At 43.3% G+C, this 25,056-nt stretch overlaps 1 protein-coding gene across 1 annotated transcript in view; it reads right to left on the bottom strand.

The window, feature by feature from the left end:
* The window catches only part of LOC119427624 (GDNF family receptor alpha-4-like), a 559,979-nt gene that overhangs the window by 22,353 nt on the left and 512,570 nt on the right, over positions 1 to 25,056 (bottom strand). The window lies entirely within an intron of this gene.

Here is a 25,056-nt window from a genome sequence, read left to right on the forward strand (position 1 = left end):
ATACTCCTTCCATTTCAATATGATTGCTTGCACAGTGCTCCTTGGGATGTTTAAAGCTTGGGAAATCTTTTTGTATCCAAATCCTGCTTGAAACTTCTCCACAACAGTATCTCGGACCTGCCTGGTGTGTTCCTTGGTCTTCATGATGCTCTCTGCGCTTTGAACAAAACCCTGAGACTATCACAGAGCAGGTGCATTTATACGGAGACTTGATTACACACAGGTGGATTCTATTTATCATCATCAGTCATTTGGAACAACGTTGGATCATTCATAGATCCTCACTGAACTTCTGGAGTCAGTTTGCTGCACTGAAAGTAAAGGGGCCCAATAATATTGCACGCCCCACTTTTCAGATTTTTATTTGTTAAAAAAGTTTGACACATCCAATAAATTTCATTCCACTTCACGATTGTGTCCCACTTGTTGTTGATTCTTCACAAAAAATTAAAATGTTATATCTTTATGTTTGAAGCCTGAAATGTGGCAAAAGGTTGAAAAGTTCAAGGGGGCCCAATACTTTTGTAAGGCACTATATTTATATTAGTTTAGTAGATATGTGTTGATGGGTAAACGAGGGCACAGATTGTGCTGTAAAACTTTTTTTGGTATAGTTGAACAGAAAGTCGTTATGTCAGTACAGTCCCCTGGACTGTACTGGAACTTGACCGTATTAGAATTTCGGGACAGCCACTAACATGGTTCTATATAACGCGTAATTTGTAAACCGATCAATGCTAGAAATGGCTGGCAGGCCGGCAGTGGGTGGGGGGTGGGAGGAGTCCTGGGGGACGCACATGCTCACAAGAAAAGAACTTGACAAGCTGTTTAGTGACACAAAATATATTTTGTTGGCAAAGAATAGTTCTAACATTTATTAAACATTACGCTGTATTTACAAAAAAACAAACAAACGAACAAAAAACCCACATCTAAATTGTGCTTTGACAAACTCATCAATAAAACTGCCTATAATATTGCACATGGGTGTGCTATGGGGTCTCCAGTTTCTCCTATTGTTGCCAACCTGTACATGGAGGAGGTAGAAAAGAGAGCCTGGACGTCCTTTTCAGGGACACCACCAAGTCATTGGTTCAGGTATGTTGACGACACCTGGGTTAAAATTAAATCTCAGGAAGTCCAACATTTTACTGACCACATCAACTCTGTGGATAAATACATCAAGTTCACACGAGAAGATGAAAAAATGGCAGGTTGGCTTTCTTGGACTGTGAGGTCTCAGTCTCTGATAGAGGACATTTGCAAACTGAGGTGTACCGCAAACCCACCCACACAGACCGGTATTTGCAGTTTGACTCCCATCACCCTTTGGAGCACAAGTTAGGAGTCATCAGGACTCTACCACAGAGCAGACAGCGTCCCCACTAGCTCAGGAGCCAGGCAGAAGGAGAAATCCTACACAAGACAGGCTCTAGAGCAATGTGGATATCCTAACTGGGCCTTCCTGAAAGCAGAGAAGAAACCCAAACAGGACTCCAGTCAGCCAACAGGTGAAAAGGAGGAACCCAGACCCAGACCAGTGGTCATTCCATATGTTGGGGGAGTATCAGAGAAACTGAGACGTTTATTTTCTAAACATAACGTCCCAGTGGCTTTTAAACCCCAAAATACATTACGGCAAAGACTGGTTCATCCCAAAGATCCAGTCCCCCGGCACAAACAGAGTAATATTGTGTATGCTGTTCAGTGTCAGGAGGGCTGTGATCAGTCTTACATCGAGGAAACTAAACAGCAAAACTCGTTGATCCACTCTGAGAAGGTGCTATTTAAGAGGCTGAGCTGAATAGAACACCTCAGACTGAGGAAGTCTCTCGGATGAGAGATGAAACGTTTCTACATTTTTTGTTGTTTTGCTTTGTTTTGTTTTTTTGAATGTCCAGAGGACCAGATTTAATTTTTTTAGATTTTTCTACCTGGATTATTGAGCAAGCATCAGGATAAAATGATATGGTTTGGTCATGGAGGAGGAACCATACCCACTTTGGTGGACTTCACAACTTTAAATGGTGATATTATAGAAGAAGTAACAGTTTATAAATATTTGGGAATTTGGAATGATGGTGCACTGTCCTTTTCACATCATGGTAATATTTTGCAATCTAAGGTTGAAGTAAGACTTGGTTATTACTACAGAAATCGATCTTTGCTTACATTGGCTGCAAAACGCACCATTGTGGAAAAAAACATTCTACCTCTATTGGATTATGGAGACATACCGATAATTGATAGACATGCTTGTAAGGTGTCCTTCATAAGCTGGACACAACTGATCACTCTACTATTTGCTTTGTTACAAAATGCTCCTTATGAAGCATATCATTGTCACCTATACTCTCTAGTTAAATGGCCTTCTCTGCATACCCATTGTGAAATTTATTGGTTTACTCTCATTTATAAGATGTTGCTGGTTTATTCTGTCACAGTCTGTTGTCTTCAAAACCCAAGTGCAAGCCGGATTCAAGATGTAACTTGGATAATCAACAAATAATTTTTATTTACAAAAAGGTCAAAAACGTGGAGGACTTCAAGTATCTTGGGGTTTTGTTCACGAGTGAGGGAAGAATGAAGCGTGAGATTGACAGATGGATTGGTGCAGCAACTGTAGTATTGCGGACTCTGTACCAGTCCATTGAGGTGAAGAAGGAGTTCAGCTGTAAGGCAAAGCTCTCTGTTTACCGGTCGGTCTACATTCCTACCCTCACCAATGGTCACGAGCTCTGGGTAGTGACCGAAAGAATGAGATTGTGGAAATGGTGGTTGTATGGACAAGAAGGCCGTGCACAGCTGAGCAGCAGCTTCTCAGGCTCCCAGTGGAAAACCCAGTTTTGTCTGTTCTGAAATTGAGCCCGACTCCGCTCACTTTAAGCGTGTGAATTATAGCTGAACCGAACTTATTAACATAAAAGAAGGTTTGACTTCAGAATCAGCAGCGATGGACCACAATCTGAGAGCTACACTTGGCAGATTGCTGCTCCTACGAACATCTTCATCAGTGTGGAGGGACCACCACAAAGGGAAAAAGGAAGCACTGTGCGCGGGGTCAGAAGAGATGTAAACAGTGTGGAGTATTAACGAGACTGAAGGCTAATGCTAACACACCGCCAATTCCATCTCTGTTCCTGGCCAACGGTCGTTTTAAAAAGAGCTGGACCTTCTGCAACTACAGTGCCTTGCAAAAGTATTCGGCCCCCTTGAACTTTTCAACCTTTTGCCACATTTCAGGCTTCAAACATAAAGATATAAAATTTAATTTTTTTTTGTGAAGAATCACCAACAAGTGAGACACAGTCGTGAAGTGGAATGAAATTTTTTGGATGTGTCAAACTTTTTTAACAAATAAAAAACTGAAAAGTGCGTGCAATATTATTGTAGTAAGATTAGGTGTCTTAAGCCCCTTATCCACAGGGCCTTTTGGTACTCCTATGTAACTAGTTATGGCTGATTGCGTGTTTTATCCACAATGCCTTTAGCGGTGGAACCCACCCCATTTTTGGGACCTAATTCTCTGAGGTCCCAGGTCTGGTTCTTGTTGGGTCTAGATGTGACATCAGCGCACTGTAGGTCACTGATTGGTCAGGGGGCGTATTCATTGGTGGAGGGCAGAGATTCAGTCTTCCACCGGAAAACCCCATCCGCTATTTTCTTTTTCACCCGCCATAACAGACAACAAGAAATCGGAGGAGCATATTTTGGAATATTTTATAAGGTAAAACAAATAATCATGGCACAACCGTGGTCGAATGCTGAAGTTCAGACATTTCTCTGTTTGCTGGCTGACGAACAAGTGCAGAGCGAGCTAGATGGAACCAAACGAAATGGAAAGATTTTTCAAGAGGTGTCTGCGCAGATGGCGGTACAGGGCTTCCATCACACACCAAAGCAAATTAGAGGAAAGCTTAAAAAAACTAAAAAGTGATTACAAAACGATTAAGGACCACAATGGTAGGAGTGGAGCAAACAGAAGAAACCGGAAGTGGTTTGTACAAATGGATCAATCGGATCGCTGTTAAACGTCTGAACATCAGTTCTCTTCGACGTCTGAAAATCTCTTTTCTTCTACGTTTGAAAATGGCTTCTCGACAAAGTCTGCGTCCTTCTTGTACTCTGAGAAAAAGCAACAGGCAGAGCAGAACATTGAAAAAAGCAACGAGGTCATCCATTTTGGTTGTATGTTGTTTTCCGGCTCTTCTTCTTCTAATACATGTTAGTGGTGCTTAGAAAAGAGCTTAATGTAGCACTAGCGCCACCAGCTGGTAAGGTGCGTTGATATTAATAATCCGCCCACTAGAGGTGAACAATCCGCCCACTAAACGGGAACTATAGGCAATGTGGAGACAGAAAAAAGAGGTCCCACCAGAACCGGACACAACAGGGTCCAACAAGAACCAGACCTGTGGATAAGGGGCTTTAGAGGAGATGAGGAAATGTGCTGGTGTAGCCCAGGAGATGTAAACTGACTAATGACGGGAAAAATAGAATTAATAAGAGTGTATGTTCCTTAAGTTTGTCCATAATAGTTAAATTTTAAATGTCCTACTACACTTGAATGCATCGTTCAGTGTACATGATCATACGATGCTCAGCAGCCAATCAGGAATCACGCTCAGAAGCGTAGGGTGAAGTTGGGGCGCATTTTCTACTTTCTTTCTTTCTGATTGAAGACGCGACGGAGAAGGTAGCTACATGCTAAAGACAAAATTTTGGCTAATAAAGTTAAGGAGAGAGCCAGAGCTAATTCATTTTCTTATTATGAGTTTAGGAAAGAGTGATACAGTAAAGGGAGACGAGTTGGATCAGCTGTGTTTTGCTGTCCGTGTTGGAAGCAGTAGAAGAGCCGAAGCTAACAAACTCTGTTTTGAAATCCAGAGCAACGGTGAGAAATGTAATTCGTTTAGCTGTACTGGTGTGGTTTGGCTGCTGGAAATTACAGCTATTGAGTGAGTTATATTGAAATATGTATCTGCAAGCAGGCAGCAAGTTTATTGTGATTTCTGTATTGTAACATATGCTAAGATGAGTTGTAGCTGTGTTGTTGTTGCTAAATGTATTTTGTAAACTCAATTTATGGGGGAACTCTATTCTTTCCTCGTAAATTAAAGCAGGTTAGAGGGTGATTTTTGGTGCAGTTTTCTCTTGTACTAATAGGCCTGTAGTGCAAGGGAAGAAATTAAGCACACTTCCTTGATATTTCTAAACCAACTTTGTATGTGTATTCATGTTGTTTGTAATGTTTGATTATTCAGGTTATAATAACTTTTCATAAGATTTATTTGGAATTGTCCTTTTGTAGAACATTGTTCACACGAACAGTAAGTAATGCGAGTACTTGAATGTTTAGTTCTCATAATTGATTAGTTTTGAAATGTTGAATGTTGTACAACTAAAATGGAGATTTAACTGACTGAAGACTTATAAACAAGGTTAAATTCAATAGATATGTTGATTTTGAATCCTTAATGATGCATCTAAGAACAGAAAAGTAATAGATATGTACGTGTATGACCTTATCTGTAGGTCAGGTTTTTTTGAGTGGACAAGAAAATAATAATAATAATAATAATAATAATCATTTTATTTAAAAAGCGCCTTTCATGACACCCAAGGACACTTTACAGTAAGAATAAAGATCAACAGGAATAAAGAATATAAAATACATAAAGAATATAAAATACATACAGAATATAAAATGTGTAAAGAATATAAAATACATACAGCAAAGTTAAGGATAAGCGAGTCTAAAGAGATGTGTTTTCAGAGCAGTCTTGAATATAGAAAGAGAGGTGGTGTTTCTTAAGTCAGGGGGTAGAGAGTTCCAGAGATGAGGAGCAGAGCAGGTGAAGGCCCTGCTCCCCATGGTGGAGAGGCGGGCAGAGGGTACATGGAGGTGTAGTGAAGAGGAGCATCTGAGAGAGCGAGAGGGGATGGAGATGTGTAAGAGGTCAGATAGGTACGGAGGGGAAAGGTTGTGGATAGCTTTAAAAGTGAGAAGAAGAATTTTGAAGACGATGCGTGATTTAACCGGGAGCCAGTGGAGCTGCTGCAGGACAGGAGTGATGTGGTTATAGGAGGAGGTTTGAGTGATGACACGGGCAGCTGAGTTCTGGACCAATTGTAGCTTCTGGAGAGATTTGTTGGGGAGGCCATAAAGAAGGGAGTTGCAGTAGTCAATCCGAGAAGTCACAAGACTGTGAACAAGGATAGCTGTGGAGCAGGGTGTGAGAGAAGGGCGGAGACGGTTAATATTTTGGAGATGGAAATAGGCAGACCGAGTGACGTTGTTGATGTGTGAAGTGAAGGAGAGAGTGGTGTCGAGGATGACACCAAGACTCTTGACCTGAGGCGAGGGGGATAGCAGGGAGTTGTTAAGGGGGATGAGAAGATTTTCTGATTTTGAAAGAGAGTTTTTGGTACCGACAAGAATGATTTCTGTTTTGTTACTGTTTAGTTGTAGAAAGTTGTTAGAAAACCAGTGATTTAGCTCATTGAGACAGTCGGTGAGGATGGAGGGTGGGTGGGTGGAGTTTGGTTTTGTTGATAGGTAGAGCTGTGTGTCATCAGCATAACAGTGAAAATGGACACCAAATTTACGGAAGATGTGACCTAGAGGAAGGAGGTAAATGATGAAGAGGAGGGGTTCGAGGACAGAGCCTTGGGGGACACCCGTGGAGACGGGGGAAGACTGGGAACGAAAGGATTTGAGCTGAATGAATTGAGTGCGGTCAGAGAGATATGATTTGAACCAGTCTAACGGAGTACCCGAGATGCCAATGGAGGTTAGTCTGTTGAGGAGGATAGAATGACAGATTGTGTCGAAGGCAGAACTTAGATCCAGTAAAATGAGGATAGACAGAAGAGCAGAGTCAGCAGCAAGAAGAAGGTCATTAGTTATTTTTATTAGAGCTGTTTCGGTGCTATGGTGGGGGCGAAAACCAGATTGAAACTCTTCATAAATATTATTGTTGGATATGTGAGAGTAAAGTTGACTAGCAACAGCTTTTTCAAGAACTTTGGAAATAAAGGGCAGATTAGAGATTGGACGAAGATTACTGAAGTTGGTAAAGTCAAGACCTGGTTTCTTGATGATGGGGGTGATGAAGGCTGCAGATTTGAAAGCTGTGGGAACAATGCCAGAGGTTAGGGAGGAGTGGATGATGTTAGTGATGATGGGGAGCAGAGACGGGAGACAGGATTTAACAAGAACTGTGGGAAATGGATTGAGCTGACAGGATGAGGACTTAGACTTGCTGATAATGTCAGCAATGTCATCAGCAGAGGGGAGGGAGAAGACAGAGAAGGGGAGGGAGGGAGGGGGGAGTTCAACATAGATACTGGGGGTGGTATTTGGTCCAAGGTGTTTATGAATTGAAAGAATCTTTTCATTGAAATAAGCCATCAGAGAGTTGCAAAATTCTGTGGAAACCATGTGAGAGGGTAATGAGTTAGGAGATGAGACTGAACGGTTAAGGAGAGAGAACAAAGTCTTTGAATTGCCAACATTGGAACTGATGATGTCACAGAAGTAGCTGGATTTGGCTTGAGAAATACTGTCCTTATACTGGATGACGTGGTTCGCATAGAGTTCCTTGCGAATTGAGAGACCGGATTTCTTATAGAGTCGCTCCAACCTCCGACCTTTGGATTTCAGAGAACGGAGTTCTGGAGTGAACCAGGGTGCAGAGTTGGAGAAGGAGACAGACCGGGTTTTCAGAGGAGCGACAGAGTTAAGAATGTTGGTGAGGCTGTTATTGTAGAATGTGACAAGGTCATCCGGGTTAAAAGAATTGAAGGTGAAGATGGTATTGTTAATATGAGACAAAAGAATGTCATGGTTGATATTCTTAATATTACGGAAGGAAAGAGTGCGTTGAGGTTTCTCTGAGGAAAATTTAAGATTGACACTGAATGAAATCATGAGGTGATCAGTAAATGGAAGTTCATCAGAAGAAAAGTTAAGAGGAGAGAGTCCAGAGCAGCATAATAAGTCCAAAGTGTGGCCCTTAATGTGGGTTGGAAAGTCAATGAACTGGTGGAAGCCACAACTGTCGAGGCAGGATGTGAAGTCTCTGGTGAGGGGGTTGTTGTCTTCATCCATATGAATGTTGAAGTCTCCAAGCAAAATAATGTTGGGTGAAAGAGCTGAGAGATGGGCGATTAGAGCAGCAAAGTCAATTATAAAAGAGTTGTTGATTTTGGGCGGACGGTAGAAAGTGGCAACAATGGTGGGGGTAGGGCCGGAGAGTAGACACACAGTGTGCTCAAAGGAGGGAGAGGGAGGTGTGTGAACCGGCGTGACCTTCCAGTTCTCGTGGTGAATTATTGCGAGACCTCCTCCGCGGCCGGACTCGCGGGATTTGGCGATGTAAAATAATCCCAAAGACCAGGTGGGATTCCGACCCAATTCAATGGCGAGCTAAAAGGACCTTGAAGAAGAGATCTAGATACAGAGGAGAAGAAAAGAACCAAGTGCACACATATACATACACAGACCCTTTGGACAGATTCAATATAACCAGTACACCAGCAACATGGGCTGTCTTTCCCATAAGAGGCCCAGACGGACACTTTTTTTTTTTTTGTATGTGCACATTTTTCCTTTTGGGGGTGTTTTCAGTTAATTTATTGTAAGCCATGGCAAATTTTATTTTTATTATGTAACAATATAAGAGTTGCTACTCAATTTCATCTCTGTGTTCAGCTTATTATTGCTGTTCTATTCATTGGCTCCACAAACCATGTTCTTCTGATCTCAGGCCCACAGTTTTCTATCGGTTTATCTCATTATTAAATGTAACCCGCTCTCGTATCTCAAAAAATTGGTTACACTGTACTCTGTCTCATGGAAACATGGCTTAATAGCAACATGCCAGACTCAGAATTCCAGCTGGGCAACAAATTTTTTTCAGGTGGACCATAGCCTGCTATCAGGGAAAGCACGGGGAGACGGATTATGTACCTAATTAAAGGGTGGTACAAAAACTGTGTCCTGATAAACAGTTCCAGCTCCAAGGCTTTAGAACAACTGAATGTCAACTGTCAACCACATTCATTCAAACCTTTATTTATACAGATAAATCCCATTGAGCCTCAAAGACTCTTTTACAAGTGAGACCTGTTTAGACAGACAATAAAAAGTTTATTTACCTAGTGATTTTATGGCAGCGTATATCATTGTTGTCTATAAAGCTTCGGATACTAATGCTAAAGACGCACTGCGGAAGCTACATGATAACATCATCTCGCTTCAAAACAAGCATCCAGAGGCTTTTTACGTGGTGGCTGGTGATTTTAATCACGAAAACCTGAAAGACGTGCTACCAAGATTTTATCAACATGTCACCATACCAACACAGGAAAACAACACACTAGACTGTGTTTATACCAACATACAAGACACATATAGAGCCATACCCCGCCCCCACCTTGGCCTCTCTGACCACATTTCCATCTTTCTGACCTGTGTATACCTCTACCCGCTGAGACATTCCAGATCTACACAGAAGAGCATGACTGTGTGGCCCAGCGACAGTGACTCTGTACTATAGAACTGTTTTGCATGCACAGACTGGCAGGTCTTCAGGTCTCCAGTTGGCATGCCTGAAAAAGGTACTTCATCTTCGCCAATTCTGTAGACAGCTGTTCCACCCTTGTGGAGAGACCCTGATCAGACTTGGCTTGCCTCTTTCTAAGAGGGGCCATAAAGACTGCGGCCTCAGTCCGGCACTTTGGACGCCTAGGTGGAGCCTCCTGCCCAGAAGGCAGGAGGTCACTGCCGAGCTTGGGGTGAAAACTGGGCCAGCCGAGCCACCCTCACAGCATGAGGCATGACGCTGTAGTTCATGCAGGGGTTCTCTGACAGGGCCTACACCAGATGGTCATGTCCAAGGCAGAGCACAGCCCTACCATCTGTGCAGCAGTGAGAGCCTTACATGCTCCTTACTTTAGGTAGTTTATTCAAGGAAAAAACTGCAACTCAGCAAAGGGGTTAGAACTGCCAACTTTGTCCACGATACAGGATGAAAACAAGGACAAAAGGATAGGCCGAAAATTGGGAGAGGGGATGCACACGCTTGCCGTCACCAATTAAAACAAGGCCAGAACTCAAAGAGGCTAGCACCGCTAGCTCAGCTGGTAAAAGAGGACAATTGGGAGAAGGGGGCATGATCGCTTGCCTTCACCAATTAAAACAAAGCCAGAAATCAGAGAGGCTAGCACTGCTAGCCCAATCCATCTGCTTATCAGGTTGGTGCAAGTGATTGGGAGCGGGGGCATGAATGCTTGCCTTCACCAATAAGTACCAGGCCAGAACTTAGGGAGGCTGGAACCGCTAGCTTGGTCCAACCGTGTATGAGGTTGATGCAAATGATTGGGAGAGGGGGCACAAACGCTTGCCTTCACCAATTGAAACAAGGCCAGAAATCAGAGAGGATAGCACCGCTAGCCCAATCTAACCACTTTTCAGGTTGGTGTAAGTGATTGGGCAAGGGGGCACGAACGCTTGCCTTCACCAAGAACCAGGCCAGAACTTAGGGAGGTTGGAACTGCTAGCTTGGTCCAACCGTATAGGAGGTTTGATGAAAAAGATTGGGAGAGGGTGCATGAACGCTATCCTTCACCAATAGAAAAACAAGGCCAGAACTCAAAGAGGCTAGCGCTGCTAGCTTAGCCCAACTGTTTACAAGGTTGGTGAAAATGATTGGGATAGGGGGTGCAAATGCTTGCCTTCACCAATTAAAATAAGGCCAGAACTCAGAGAGGCCAGCATCTCTAGCTTAGTCCAACCGTTCATGAGGTTGGTGAAAATTATTGGGAGAGGGTGTGCAACGAACGCTAGCCTTCACCAATAGAAAACAAGGCCAAACTCAGAGAGGCTAGCACTGCTAGCTCAGCCCAACCATTTATGAGGTTGGTGAAAAATGATTGATAGAGGGTGTGCGAACGCTCGCCTTTACAAATTAGAAAACAAGACCAGAACACAGCTGGCTACGTAATTAAGTTAAGGAGCATAATCCAAACCGACCTCGCGGTTGGAAACATCCAACAGAGCGGACGGCGCCACTAACCAAGGCAAAAGGAAGTAAAGGAGTAAAAGACTACTCACCAGTGTTGATTCACACACAGTTGTCAGACGCTGTAAGTTGGGAGAGGGGTGAAAGCTGCCGTAGTTCCCAACAAACAGCAGAAATACCTTAAACAAAGGCTAAACTGTTGCGGCCTTAAGGAGGGTGAATACGCTGCTCTGGCCAAAGGGCAGTCGGGCCTCTGACTACAGTCAAAAGGTCCAAGGGCTGAAGCCCTGGATTGAACCACGCGCGAGAAGAAAAAAGGAACAGAACCACGGATGACGCCAGGCTATATAGCCTCTGATTGGTCATCCGTGTCACACTTGTGACTTTGTTGGTATTACTACTTGAAAAGTCCATGCGCGAAGGGAACATTCAGTGCTTTCAGCACCGCCCTTTGGCGGTCAGAAGGGATGAAATAGAACTCTGATTTTTATTTGGATCTGTTTGTCTCTATGGTGACATGCGCTAGTCAACTTTAGCTACTCACGCACAACTATGGGCACATTAAGGTTTGTGACTTGGAATGTCAATGGAACCAGTACTCATCAAAAAAGATTAGGAATTTTTAACCAGCTTAAAAGCCTACAGGCTGATGTTGTCTTTTTACAAGAGACTCATAAATCTACTACAACTGCTGATGATCTTAAATCACCTGAGTTTCCTAATGTGTTTTGTGCCTGCTATAACTCAAGACAAAGGGGAGTAGCAATATTAATACACAAAAATGTAAATTTTACAGTACTAGACACAGTTGCAGACCCAGAGGGCAGATATTTAATAATAAAACTTTGTATAAATAACTACAAGTTGTGTATTGTCAGCATTTATGCCCCAAATGTTGATGACACCTCTTTTTTTCATGATTTTTTCTCAGCACTGTCTGATCACTTGTATTGCTCACTTATACTTAGAGGTGACCTCAACTTTGGTCTAAATGAAGAACTAGACAGATGTAGTAGAACAGGAACTCAGTGCAGTTGGCAGTCCATAAATACAGTTAAACAGTACAAGAGTGATTACGGACTTTGCGATGCATGGCGATCTCTTTACCTGAATCGTAGAGAGTATACTTTCTTCTCACCTGTCCATCACTCTTACTCTCATCTGGATAATTTTTTTGGCAGCAGCTCGTTGTTTTTTTTTTTTTTTTGTGATGCTCGTTGTTGACGGACATCTCGGACACTGAGATACACCCTATAGCTGTCAGTGATCATGCTCCTGTCTCTTTAACTCTAGCAAACAGAAAAGAAATCCCAAAAAGTATAAACTGGAGATTTAATATATCATTGCTTGAGGATGAAGATTTTATCAAGTACTTTACAGAAGAGTGGGCTTCATATCTGGGGTATAATGACTTGCCTGGAACATCAGCATCTGTTCTTTGGGAGGCAGGGAAAGCAGTGATGAGAGTTAAAATAATCTCATTCTCATTACATAAGAAGAAAGAAGAAAATAAACATATTAGGGAATTAGTAAAGCCCTCTCAAAAAGATTGGAAAATATAACTCCTGTCATATTACATCCTGACCAAACTGGTTTTATAAAAGGGAGACATTCATCCACAAATTCACACAGATTATGTAATTTATTAGATTATTCTTACAGTAAAAATATTGGAACAGCAATATTCTCTCTAGATGCAGAAAAAGCTTTTGATAGAGTTAACTGGAAATTTTTATTTGCAGCCTTGCATAAATTTGGTTTTGGAAATTATTTCATAAACTGGTTAAAAATGTTGAACAGTTCCCCATCACCATGCATTAAGACAAATACTAAAATATCTGCTAGCTTTCTTCTGCAAAGGGGCACCAGGCAGGGATGTCCACTCTCCCCCTCACTGTTTGCTATTTTTATCGAACCTTTAGCTGCAGCAATCAGGCAAACTACAGATATTAAAGGCATAAAATGCAAGAACATAGAGCACAAAATCAGTCTATATGCTGATGATGTGCTGCTCTTCCTCCGGCATTCACAAACCTCCCTCTCTCAGGTTATTGGATTGATAAACTAATTTTCAAGAGTTTCAGATTACTCTATAAACTGGATAAAAACAACAGTTCTACAAATTAATTGCTATTTCAACAATTCACTTACTACACAACTGCAGTCAGGGAATATTACATACTTGGGTATCAAAGTCTCTCCTAGATTGGCAGATTTAACAAAACTAAACCACATCCCACTTTTAAAGAAAACTGAGGATGATCTTGCTAGATAGAAATCTCTACCCTTATCTCTCATGGGAAGGATTGCTTCAATAAAAAGGATGGTTTTGCCTAAAATAAACTATCTATTCTCAATGATCCCAAATAAACCATCATCTGACTGGTTTAGATCCCTGGACTCCTCCATCTTTAAATTTCTCTGGAAAGATAAACCCCCACGTATTAAACTAAAAACACTACAGAAGACCAAAGATAAATGAGGACTAAAGCTACCCAATTTCTATTATCACTTTCTAGCCAACAGGCTAGAATACATCTCAAGATGGATAAAACACACACCCCTTGATGAACCCTGGCTAGATATTGTCAGGATTTTCGAGGCAGATCAGAACAGGAGAACCCAGTAGCGCAGGCAGGACTCAGGAGGCAGATGTATAAAATAAAATACTTTTAATAATAATAATAATAATAAATCAAAAGGGCTGACATGGCAGCAAAACTTACATGGACTCAAGAAACAGGATCACACAGGCAGGACAAGAACAGGCAATACCCAACGACAAACCGACAATGACAGAACTGACAGACAGACTTTATATACACACAACCAGGACATGACACAGGTAACGATAATCAGACAATCAATTCAGACACAAGGGAGAACAGACAGGGGGAAGGCCCACTAGATGGTGCCATCCTTACAGACATAGAACAGACACTTTACAATAATATAATGATTTTGAACCTTCCATTCATTGGCTCAAACATAAAACGACAGGAATGCTTTAAAAGCATCAATACCAGCTCCTCTCTGACAGCTTGGTGGGAGTTTCTTAAAATGACAGAGTCTTCACTAATTCCATGCAGACGTACACCCATCTGGAACAACCCTGACATCCTACAACAGAATAATATGATAAACTTCCCAGGTTGGAGGTGTAAAGGAATCAAATATTTGGAACATATATATGAAGAAGTGGACTACATCCCATTTAACAGATTAATAACACAATATGGGATTGATAAGAATACATTTTTAGAATATCAACAAATTAAATCTATAACAAAAAATAAATTTAACCTTAATAACACTAGGATTGAAATACCAACAAGTGTATTAGAATTCCTTAATCTTAACCCTCCCAAATTACTATATAAGGTTTACCAGACACTTATTAAAATAGATGAATCAATATCCCTTTCCATTGTAAAATGGGAGACAGACTTGTCAGTCAACTTTGACCAAAACTTCTGGTCTCAGATATGTCTAAGAAATTTTAAGATGATTAAAAACCCCAATTTACAATTAATACAATACAAAATCCTTAATTGAGTACATTACACAGATCAACAGATGTTCAGGATGAGTTTCGCATCATCTAATGTTTGCTCACAGTGTACCGACAATATTCCTGACAATTACATCCACGCATTTTGGTTCTGTCCACCTGTTCAGAGGTTTTGGTGCCGGATATGTGAAGACTTATCAAAGTGTCTCAGATGTAATATTCCCCTCTCTCTGTCAATTTGCTTATTGGGCCACTTAGATGATGTCACTTTGGAGACAAAGTAAATTCACATTATTTTTATTGCTTTATGTATAGCAAAACATAAATAAAATAAAACCCTATACTCATGAATTGGAAAAATAAAAATACTCAGTATTAAACAGTATAAAGACCTTTTGTTGGATTACATCAGTCTTGAGACTTCCTGTACCTCCACCTCAGACCAATCTCTCTGGGCTTCTTTGATCAGCTCCAACACGTAGTGGAGGTGGGTGAACCCCTTTGATTTCGTCCCGTGGGGCATCGTTGTTGATGTGGGGGGTATCGGGGCTGGGGTGGGTTTGGGGTGGGCGTGGGCTGGGGGTTCTGGGGGAGTGTCGCTCCCGGGCTGGTGTCCCGGCTTGACCCGGGGGTCTCGAGTCTTGGTGGGTATGCTGTCGAGGTCTTGGGCCGGTGCATGCGCCGGCGCCCAGACCTGGCCTGGGGGCCCTTGGTGCGCTGGTGGGCTTTGGGACCTCTACTGTGGGGGGGTGATACTGTTGGTGGGAGGAAGATGGGGCATGGGAGGGAATGGGTAGATTCAGCCTGGGTGTCTTCTTGCCTGGCTGTGGCCACGGTCTGGTGTTTGGCTTGGGGTCTGGGCTGTGGGTGGGGGGTGTATTCGGGGCTCTCACTTGGGTGGCTCTGCACTGTTGGCCCGAGGATGTCTGGGCATGTTAGATGTGTGCCCTCCTTTGCATGGGGTACTCTCATTTTGGGTGTTGCTGTGGTGGACTGGTCGGTTCTTTTGTGGAGGTGTGCTCTCGGTCATCGTGGTACACTATCTGCGGCTGTTCGGGCACTTCTGGCTGATTGTCGCTATTGGAATTTGGTGGCTTTTTTGGTGGGGAGCTGGGTATCAGGTTGGGGGGTCTGGACGGTATCGGGGGTTGGGTCGCTGGCCCCGGTTTTGGTCAGTCCACGGGGCTATGTGCCGATCCGTGACCTGGGTCCCTGGTGGTGTGGCTGCCTCCTGCTCCTGGATGGATGTACTGGAGCCTCCCTCCCCTGGTAGAGCTCGGAGAATGGGGGTGCCTATTGGGGTCAGTGGGGGAGCTGACCCCCTGGGAGGGCATTGCCACCTCAGTTGTTCCTCCCCATTCCGACATCTTCCTCCACCCACTCCATCACACCCCCACTCAAGCAGGGCCTTGGGGTTAAGGTGCACTACTGAGCTGCAGGGAGGATCCTTTATCTCCATGGTTCGTGGAGACCTGGGCCCCAATTTTATTAAACCACCTAGACACTCACTTATAACATTCTCACAACACATGTATATATAGGGTCTGGAGTGGGCACATGGTGGCATATAGGGGGTGGGATGTGTAATCATTCTCACCTCTGGGACCTGTGCCCACTCTCAGATGTAGCATGTAGACATTCAGGGTTCTAGGCAAGAGTTGGAGAGGTGAATGGGCACTGCCTGCTCTCTGGGGAGGAGGTGGGTCTGTGCCGGTCGATGCCTCATCCCCCCATATATATATATATATATATATATATATATATATATATATTTCCCTTAAACCCTTGCTCTCCGTTTGACATTTGGGTTTGTGGGCAGGGAGGTGGGGTAGGCTGCCTGGTAGGGGTCTGGGCTGTGGGTGAGCATTGGAACTTGAGGGCGATTGGGGATGAGGCTGGTGCTCCGGTTCTCCCTGGGTTGTTTGGTTCTTTTGATCAGGGTTCCTGGTTGCGATGGCCGGCCCTTTGACTGGGGTGGCTGCCGGGTTCCGGCAGGGGGTCATCTGTGGTTGTGTGTGTGTGTGGTCATTGGTGGTATATGGCGGTGGTGGTGTATGGTGGTGGTCGGGGGCGTGGCTTCACTTTGATGGGGTGCTGACTGGTCGGCCTGATGTGACATTCGCAGTGGGGGGGGGGGGGGGGGGGGGGGGGGGGGGGGGTGCAAAGGTGGCATGCCGGGGCTTTTCTGTGCCTGTGGTTTGGGGCTGTTGGGGTGCCTGATCCTTGGTGCGCTGGGCCGGCCTTCCTCGGTTGCTGCTCCCTGCTGCTCTGGCCCCCAGCCTGGGGCCGGCTTGCGGTCGCTGTCAGGTGGGTGGGGTGCATGGACGGCCTGACAGAGGCTCTGTCGGGCTGTCTCTGTTTGCCTGTTTTTGTCTCGGGTTGGGTTTTAGGTGGTCCCCTCTCTTGGATCAATTTGGGCCCCCCATTTAATATGGGGTCTCCTTTCCCCTGTTGCACTCCCCTCTGGTGGTGGGCCCCCCTGCCACCGGTGCATTGGCGGCTCTCAGCATCTGGGGATGGGTGGTGGGGTGTGTGCAGGCCCACCCTGGTGGCTGCCTGCCGGGGCCTAGGTGCCCTGGCCCTGTCAGGCCTCTGTTGGGGGTGGTATGACTTCGGGTCTCGGTGTCCATGGCCAGATTTACTCTGGATGGGTGGGTTGCCAGCGGGGCCTATGGACTCTTCGCTGCAGCCTCCTGGGGTTTCTACTTTGAGGTTGCTGGGGATCGCCCGGGGCTTCCCTTTGTGTCTCTCTCTGGGGGGTGCAAGTGTCCCTGTTGGGGGACTCCCAGAGCTCTGGGTTTGGGGACCGCTGTGTGTCTTTGGCTCCGGTCTTCCCTGTGTTACCATTGTGTCCTTTGGGGATGGGTCTGTGGGTCCCCACATCCACTTTTGAACATTTTTATGGAGAAACCTTATAGTGGCAAGCATGCTCACACAGGTGTTAAGATCCAGATGTTTATCAGATACACACTCAATTGGGTTGTGGAGGCCACTAAATATGTCTTGTATTACAATGTACTGTATAAAATACTTCTAATGATGTTATAAGTATCATTATATATGCTGTTTGTTGTTGTGGTTTCTTGGTTGTCTTTTTTTTTCTTCTTTTTTTCTCTTTCCGCAGGTCTAGAGGCAGACTTCAATGATGTTGATTTGTGTTCTCTTTATACCTCTCTATCCTCTATTACTATCTAATTCTTTACCTTTTAACCCTTCTCTCACTTTTCTGCTTTGTTTTCTTCTTTGTTTTTCATCCCCATGTCCATTACATCTGAAACAAGCCCAAAGTGTCACAGTTTACACTCTGTTTTTTTTCCTTTTCTCATCACTCTGTTCACTGTTTGACTTTTTCTTCTCTGCTCTCCTGGGTTTTTCCTCTGCTTCTTCTACCAGCCTCTTTACATGCCACGCCTATCTCTCTGATTGCTGCTGATGGTTTCCACCTGTTTCTGGGTGTATATATACTTCCTGCTTTCTTCACTACAATGCCAGATCCACTGCTTGCTTCCAGCCACAGTTATCCAGCGTACTCTCCTTGTTCACAACTCTTTAATCTTGATCCACGCCTGTTTCTCTCAACCACGTTTTTGGCCTGTCCCTTTTGTGCCTCAGCCTTCTGACTTTGTTGAGGACCTATGCCTGTTTTTGGATTTCGCCTTTGCCTCTCCCTATCGGTACTGTCTCCTCTTCTGATCCCGTATACGAACCCTGCTCATCCTCGACTATGCCTCTGGATTTCCCTTGGTCTCTGCAGCTCTGTGTCACCACTGGAGCATCCCGTTACAACAAGAAAGGTTAGCGTTTCATCAGACTGTCTGTATTCAGATAACTACTCGTTATTCTGTCAAACACTAATCTTTCCCCTCTGTATCATTTTAGATACAGTTCCTGGACCTGAAACACCAGAAGCTGTTTATTTACTCAATAAACATTTTAAAAACCTTTCTGAGTCTGTGTGTAGGATCCTCTGCCATCAGATCTCTGACACAAAGCAAATTCTAATAAAACTTAATTTATATATCAAGTGGAGCATTAAGTCCAGCCATAATGCTCTGCTTGTGAAAGTAAATCTGTTGGGCATCACTTTGACACTCAGACAATAATTCTAAGTGTCACAATGCCCGACAGGACAAGGGAAAAAATGTAGATGGTGGAGTGCTGACCTCCACTCTGTCTCCTGAAGTCCATTATCATCTCCTTTGTTTTGCTGACATTAAGAGAGAGGTTATTTTCAATTCAATTCAGTTTATTTATATGGCACCAATTCACAGCAAAGCTGTCTCAGGGCACTTTACAGAAACTTTCCCATACATGAAAAAGTCAATTAGTAAAGTTCTCTAATTAATTTTCCTGACATCAGCTGGTCAGTGATTTCACCTCATCTCTGCAGGCACTCTCATTGTTGTTGGTGATGAGGCCCAAAATGGTGGTGTCATCAGCATAATTGAAAATGATGTTAGCGCTATGCTTGGGGGGTACACTCATGTAAATAAAGAGTACAAGAGTGGACTGAGGACACAGCCTTAAGGTGTACCAGTGCTGAGGACTAATGTGGAGGAGAGGTGACTGCCGATTTTCAATGCCTGTGGTCTGTTGGTGAGGAAGTCCAGTATCCAGCAGCAGATGGACTACTTCAGGCCTAAGTGTGGTGAGGTTGGAAACCAGTTTGGAGGGGATTATGGTGTTGAATGCTGAGCTGTAGTCAATGAAGAGCATTCTCACATAGGTGTTTACCTTCTCCAGATGGTTGAGAGAGGTGCTTAAAGCTAGTTGTGCTTTTTGTGTGTTTTATATGTAGATATATGTGGTAACCTGGTTGCGTAAGTTTAGGCTTTGTTAAAACTAAACTGATTTTGTGCAAAGTGTTTAATAGATTGTGTATGTAAAATGTACACTCTTGTATATTGCATTTCACTGTAAGTTCTGTGGCATGAAAACATCTACTGCAGTAACTATTTTATTAGTAGCTTAGAATTCTTTTTTGCCTTAATATTGGTCGATAAGACAGAAATGCCTCACTAAATGCTTCAGGTAACACCATGAGCTTGACTACATCCACCATTACAGATATCTTGTTTGTTAGTTTGTCTGAGGTTAGCTCAGCCTGGGTTACATTTCCTCGTGGGTAAAGCAATCTTACGTAAAATATTTGATAATGTTCTTATAGAAACAATTCCTGAATGTTGTTCATACTATGTTAATGCTACATGTTTGTCTCTTGACCTTACAACTGGGTAAGGTTACAGTAGACCTAGCCCACTACTGGAGTTTTAATTAGGCATTTTAAGATAACAATAAACACGATGGATGATGATCATCTTGCTTTATGCTAGGCCATTGGTAAGAAGGAGTGATTATTATTATTGTTTCATATTGACTAGTGAAATTTTCCCTAAAAGTTAACTTAGGCTACACTACGGTATGTTTCTTTGACTGTGGCTAGGATGCATGAGAGAAGCAGAGCATGCTCTATTCACACAAGGAGAGCTGTTGGTCAGGCTACTTCTTGTTGTGCCATTAACTCTATAATAGTTATTGAATCAAGTGTCACTTATGTAGGCAAAACTAAATGTTAAACAGCCCATTAAAATACACCAGAATGCAGGAAATGGCATCTTCTTTTTTAATTTTTATGGGGGAGGACCCCCAGACACCACACCAGTTTGCGCTCCAGCCCCCAATGTTGTCACCACATTGTTCAAGCCAAGAGCCATTGTCAGGACTGGAGGACTAAAATCACCCCTAAAAAGTCCTTCTGTTCCATCTACCTGGAACAGAAGGACTCATATGCATGTATGCTCTTTGTGGACTTCACATCCACCTTCAACACCATGATTCCCCAGAGCCTGGTGGATAAACTGCACACACTAGGACTAATACCCTCCCTATGCAACTGCGTCCTGGAATTTTTAACCAACAGACTATGCATTCTGTGCAGATCCATGTGCTGGCTCCCCTCAGGGCTGTGTGTTGAGTCCCCTCCTGTTCACTCTGCTCATATATGACTGCGTACCTACCCATCTAGGCTGTCAAGTTTGCAGACAATACAGCAGTGGATGGATGCATCACAAATAATGATGAATCCAGCTACAGGCAGGAGGTGGAACACCTAGAGAGTTGGTGCAGGAAGAACAACCTCCACATCAATCTGAATAAGGCAAAGGAGATGATTGTGGATTTCATTATGAGTAACCCCCATCCCCCGAACATAGGAGGATATGCGTTAGAAGTGGTCTCCAGCTACAAGTACTTGGGTGTGCACCTGAATGAGAAAACTCAGCTGGGGCAACAAAACTACCAGTCTGATCAAGAAAACACATCAGTGACTCAATATCCTCAGGGGGCTGAGGCAAGCGGGTTAGGGAAGCTCGGTCCACACCTCCTTCTACAGGTGTGCAGTGGAGAGCCTCCTGTGCTCCAGCATCATTGTGTGGCATGGAGGCTGCACAGCTGCAGAAAGAAAAGCTTTGCAGAGTGGTGAAGGCTGCACAGAAGACAATTGGAGTCAGCCTCCCCACCATCACAGACATCTACATCTCCAGATGTAGGCACCAGCATCATGAAAGACCATCCTCATCCAGCACACTTGTGTTTTGCCCCACTCCGATCAGGCAGGAGGTTGCATAGCATTAAGTGTATTTAAATTAGATTGAAGAACAGCTTCTACTGACGTTGTTAAGATTAATAAACTGTGGCGATTTTAGCCCTTTTTTGGTAGTGCTACTATGTTTTATATATATATATATATATATATATGTATATATATATATATATATATATATATATATATACACACACATTATATATATATATAAATATACACATATATATGCACATTATATATACATTTATACATATATACATATATATACATACACATATAAATACACATACATATACATATATACATATATACACATACATATACATATATACACATACATATTCATATATACATATATACACATGCATATACATATATACATATATACATATACATATACATACATATACATATATACATATACATACACATTTATACATATACATATATATATATGTAGATGAACAGATGCAGAGATATATTCATCAATTAAAACGGATTCCTCATTTTTCTGGACTGAATAAAACGTGCATTGAATTTAATGAAATGCAAACGTGAGACGTCATTTATCTTTGACCCATCAAAACGAATGCGGTCATTTATTTACAGAATCAAAGTTTAACATCAAACATTTACATTAATTTGGCAAAATATGAAAATAACAACATAATCCATCAATCAGGAAAACCATACGGCCATGATTTTCCGTTGCTTCACCACAGACATTTATGAAAACTGTACAATTATGATCAATTATCCACACGGCGGTGGATGAGCACTTTACACAGACATTTCTAAAATATCTGGAAGGATTTCTACTTTAGAGAAGAATTTCAAGATGGAAAGATGAGAGTTTAAAGGGAGTAAAAGATGGTATGTGAGGGGAAGTGTTCACCAGAACCGACACTCTCCATCAGAACCCAGCCTTCCTCGGTACGCTTAGTAGGGAACTTGACTCATTACCTTTCTGAAGATTAATCAGCAGATATGGAGGTCCAGTTAACGCTACCTGGCCAGCGTCTCCATAGGATGGCTGAACTCGTCCGAAGTAGTGACGAGATTCCGTCCGACACCAGCTCACATCAGCGATAGCAATAATCCAACTCGGAGGAGCCTTATCATGCTGGACTTCTGTTCTCCCAAACAACTTCTCAGCGCAGAACCGAACTGCTCAGAAGCTTCACCGAACTGAACTTCTCCGCACAGAACTGAACTGTTCAGACTCAGAACTCAACTCTGCTCAACTCTGAGAGAACTAGGAAGTACCGGCATTTTTAAAGAGCCCTTTTCCCGGTTCATTTGGGAGTCTTCCCATTGGTCAGTACCGACCAGACAGGGGTGTGTTTTGTGACGTAAGAGGTTACTAAAAGTCAGAAGACAGCAAGAATGTTATTGAACAGATTAAACTGTTCTCACAGACAGAGAGTGTTTTGTTTTGGCGAGTTTTAGAAACAGGTGCCAAAACCCCCCTGTTGACGTCTGAGAGGATGTAAAAACAAGGCAGTTGTTCCAACACATGTCTGCTTCGACTCCTGACCTCGGAAAACGCACACTTGCTCATTCAAAGACAGAAATCAGAAAATGCATAATTACTCTGTAACAGCTTTAACATGAATTCTAACTTTGCATAAGCATTAAAAATCATTACACTGTTTCACAGTTAATAAAATTGATTAGTTCACTGTAACATCTAAAATGGTTTGAACTAAGACACTTTGATTATCAACATTTGTAAAATAGTAATGATAATAAAAAGAGAGTGTTCTTCCACTTGATTTTCAAGAAAGAGAGTCTCAGGATGGGTGAACCTGTATTTCTGGATTCAAATCAATGAAATGACAGTTCCTGTCCCACAAGGTTCTTAAGGTCAAGGGTTTTGACCTTAGGCTTAGTCTTGACATCAGGTTAAGTTCACTACAGTCCCCCCTTTGGAAATCATCACCTGTCCATGGGGATGAATTCCAACTATGAACTTACGCCTTCAATTGTCCTTGAGCTTGATGTAATCCAGCAAAGAAACCAAAGTCAAAAGTAATCCAGCAAGGAAAACAAAAGTCAAAAGTAATCCAGCAAGGAAAACAAAGTCAAGGTAATTCCATAACGTCGTCGGTAAATCCATTGTAGCAATGCTTTAACCCCTTGGAAACAGAGTCTGTAATCCATTGGAAAAAGTCATATAATCCACAACGGTAAATCCACAACGATTGGAAGTGTTGATTAATCAGCATACAGAGGGGTACCCTTGGATTGAACTTAAGATGCGGCCACTGGATGAAGAGTGGAGACCAACGTCAGGATTGCAGGTCGCCTCCAGCGAAGGTCGTCTCTGGGCGACGTCCAGTCGGTGCCGTTCTGGTTCAATGTGACATGCACTTATGTGGTTTAAGGTGGGCTTATGAAGGGGATTTTACATAAGGCCTTAAACTATATGCACCTGGTGTGTAAGCTATTATGGTTGGGAACAGCTACAACTACCAGTTAAGGGGTGGAGCATGCTGAAAAGGGGTAACTACAGGGGTTTATACCTATAGAAAAGGGGCCCAAACTATTTTTCCAATTCTAGCTTGGTTTAAGTTAGCTTTACATGGTAAAATATAGTTTGGTTCAATTGTCTGTTGTCTTTTAGACGAACGACTTGAGATTGGGTGTTTGGTTTCCCATAAATGTTTTGGAAGTCTATGGCGAGACTTATCAAAAAGAATTAGCTATCCCCCCGAATAGAATTGTTCGAGTAGGTTCGGCTTAAGCGTTGTGAGATCAATGTAGATTATGGTACTTAAGGTAGCAATAATATACATTGACTCCGCAAAGATTGCAATTTAGCGAATGAACTGCATGTTGGCATGGTTAAAGGCCTCTTAGTCTCTAACTTAACTTACACACAAGATTCATTCTTACCTCAGAAACAACCAAAACCAATTCAACAACGATTCAACACCGACAACAGTAGTGACTAAGCAACTAAAAACATCGTTTCACTGCTTCACCTCACCCTGGTTGTCAGTTTCAGTCACGCTGTCCCGTGTGAGTGGCTTCTTTGCAGACCCACATACGCGAGGCATAATCATATCGAGGTGCGCTGCATGGCGATCCACGTCGACTCGGAGTGACGTTTGGCCCCGGAACAGGGATGCGAGTATCCCACACAATACGAGGGTTATCGTCATTAGCAGGGCTATGATTAACGTGTCCGCGCTTGACCACGCATAGGTAATTGGTTGGATCGGGTTCTTAATTGTGGACCTGAGGGACTTGAGAACTCGGTTTATTGGTTCCACGTCGACGACTTGGGTGCCTTCAAAACGGATCCTTCCCAGAGTTTCTGGATCTATGTCTATAGACATGTTCACCAGGTACTCTGAGTCATCCAGAGTCGCGTCCCATTGTTCCGGATCGAGGTGATAGAGCGTCAAATCACCAATGTGGATCAGTGTTCCCTGGGGAACACTGATCCACATTGTTTTGTCCGGTAACGTCAAAGGTCTATTTGTCCCGGGTTGATCGTAGGCTATGATCGCCTTTCTTTGAGGAGCGTTCACTAGCCAACGTGAGCCAATTATTTCCGCTTTTGCAGCATCGCCTGGTTGGTACAACAGGTGCAGAGGGAGAGTCATTTGTCGACCCGTCATCATCTCGAAAGGAGAGATGCCAGTCGACGTGTGTGGAGTGGCCCTTATGGCCATGAGGACCAGAGGGAGTTTCACGTCCCAGTCCTTGTGGTTTGCGGCTACGTATTTTTTCAAAATACTCACCACAGTCCTGTTTGCTCTCTCAACCTGGCCTGAAGCCTGTGGGTGGTAGCCAATATGGAAGTTGGCTTTGACGCCTAGCGTCTTCCACAGTTCCTTCATTACTTCACCTGTGAAGTGTGTACCTTGGTCTGAGTTCACCCTAAGGGGAAGTCCAAACCTTGA

This window comes from Nematolebias whitei, chromosome 21 (genome assembly GCF_014905685.2).
Source record: "Nematolebias whitei isolate Nwh7 chromosome 21, NemWhi1, whole genome shotgun sequence".
In the NCBI taxonomy this organism is placed as follows: Eukaryota; Metazoa; Chordata; class Actinopteri; order Cyprinodontiformes; family Rivulidae; genus Nematolebias; species Nematolebias whitei.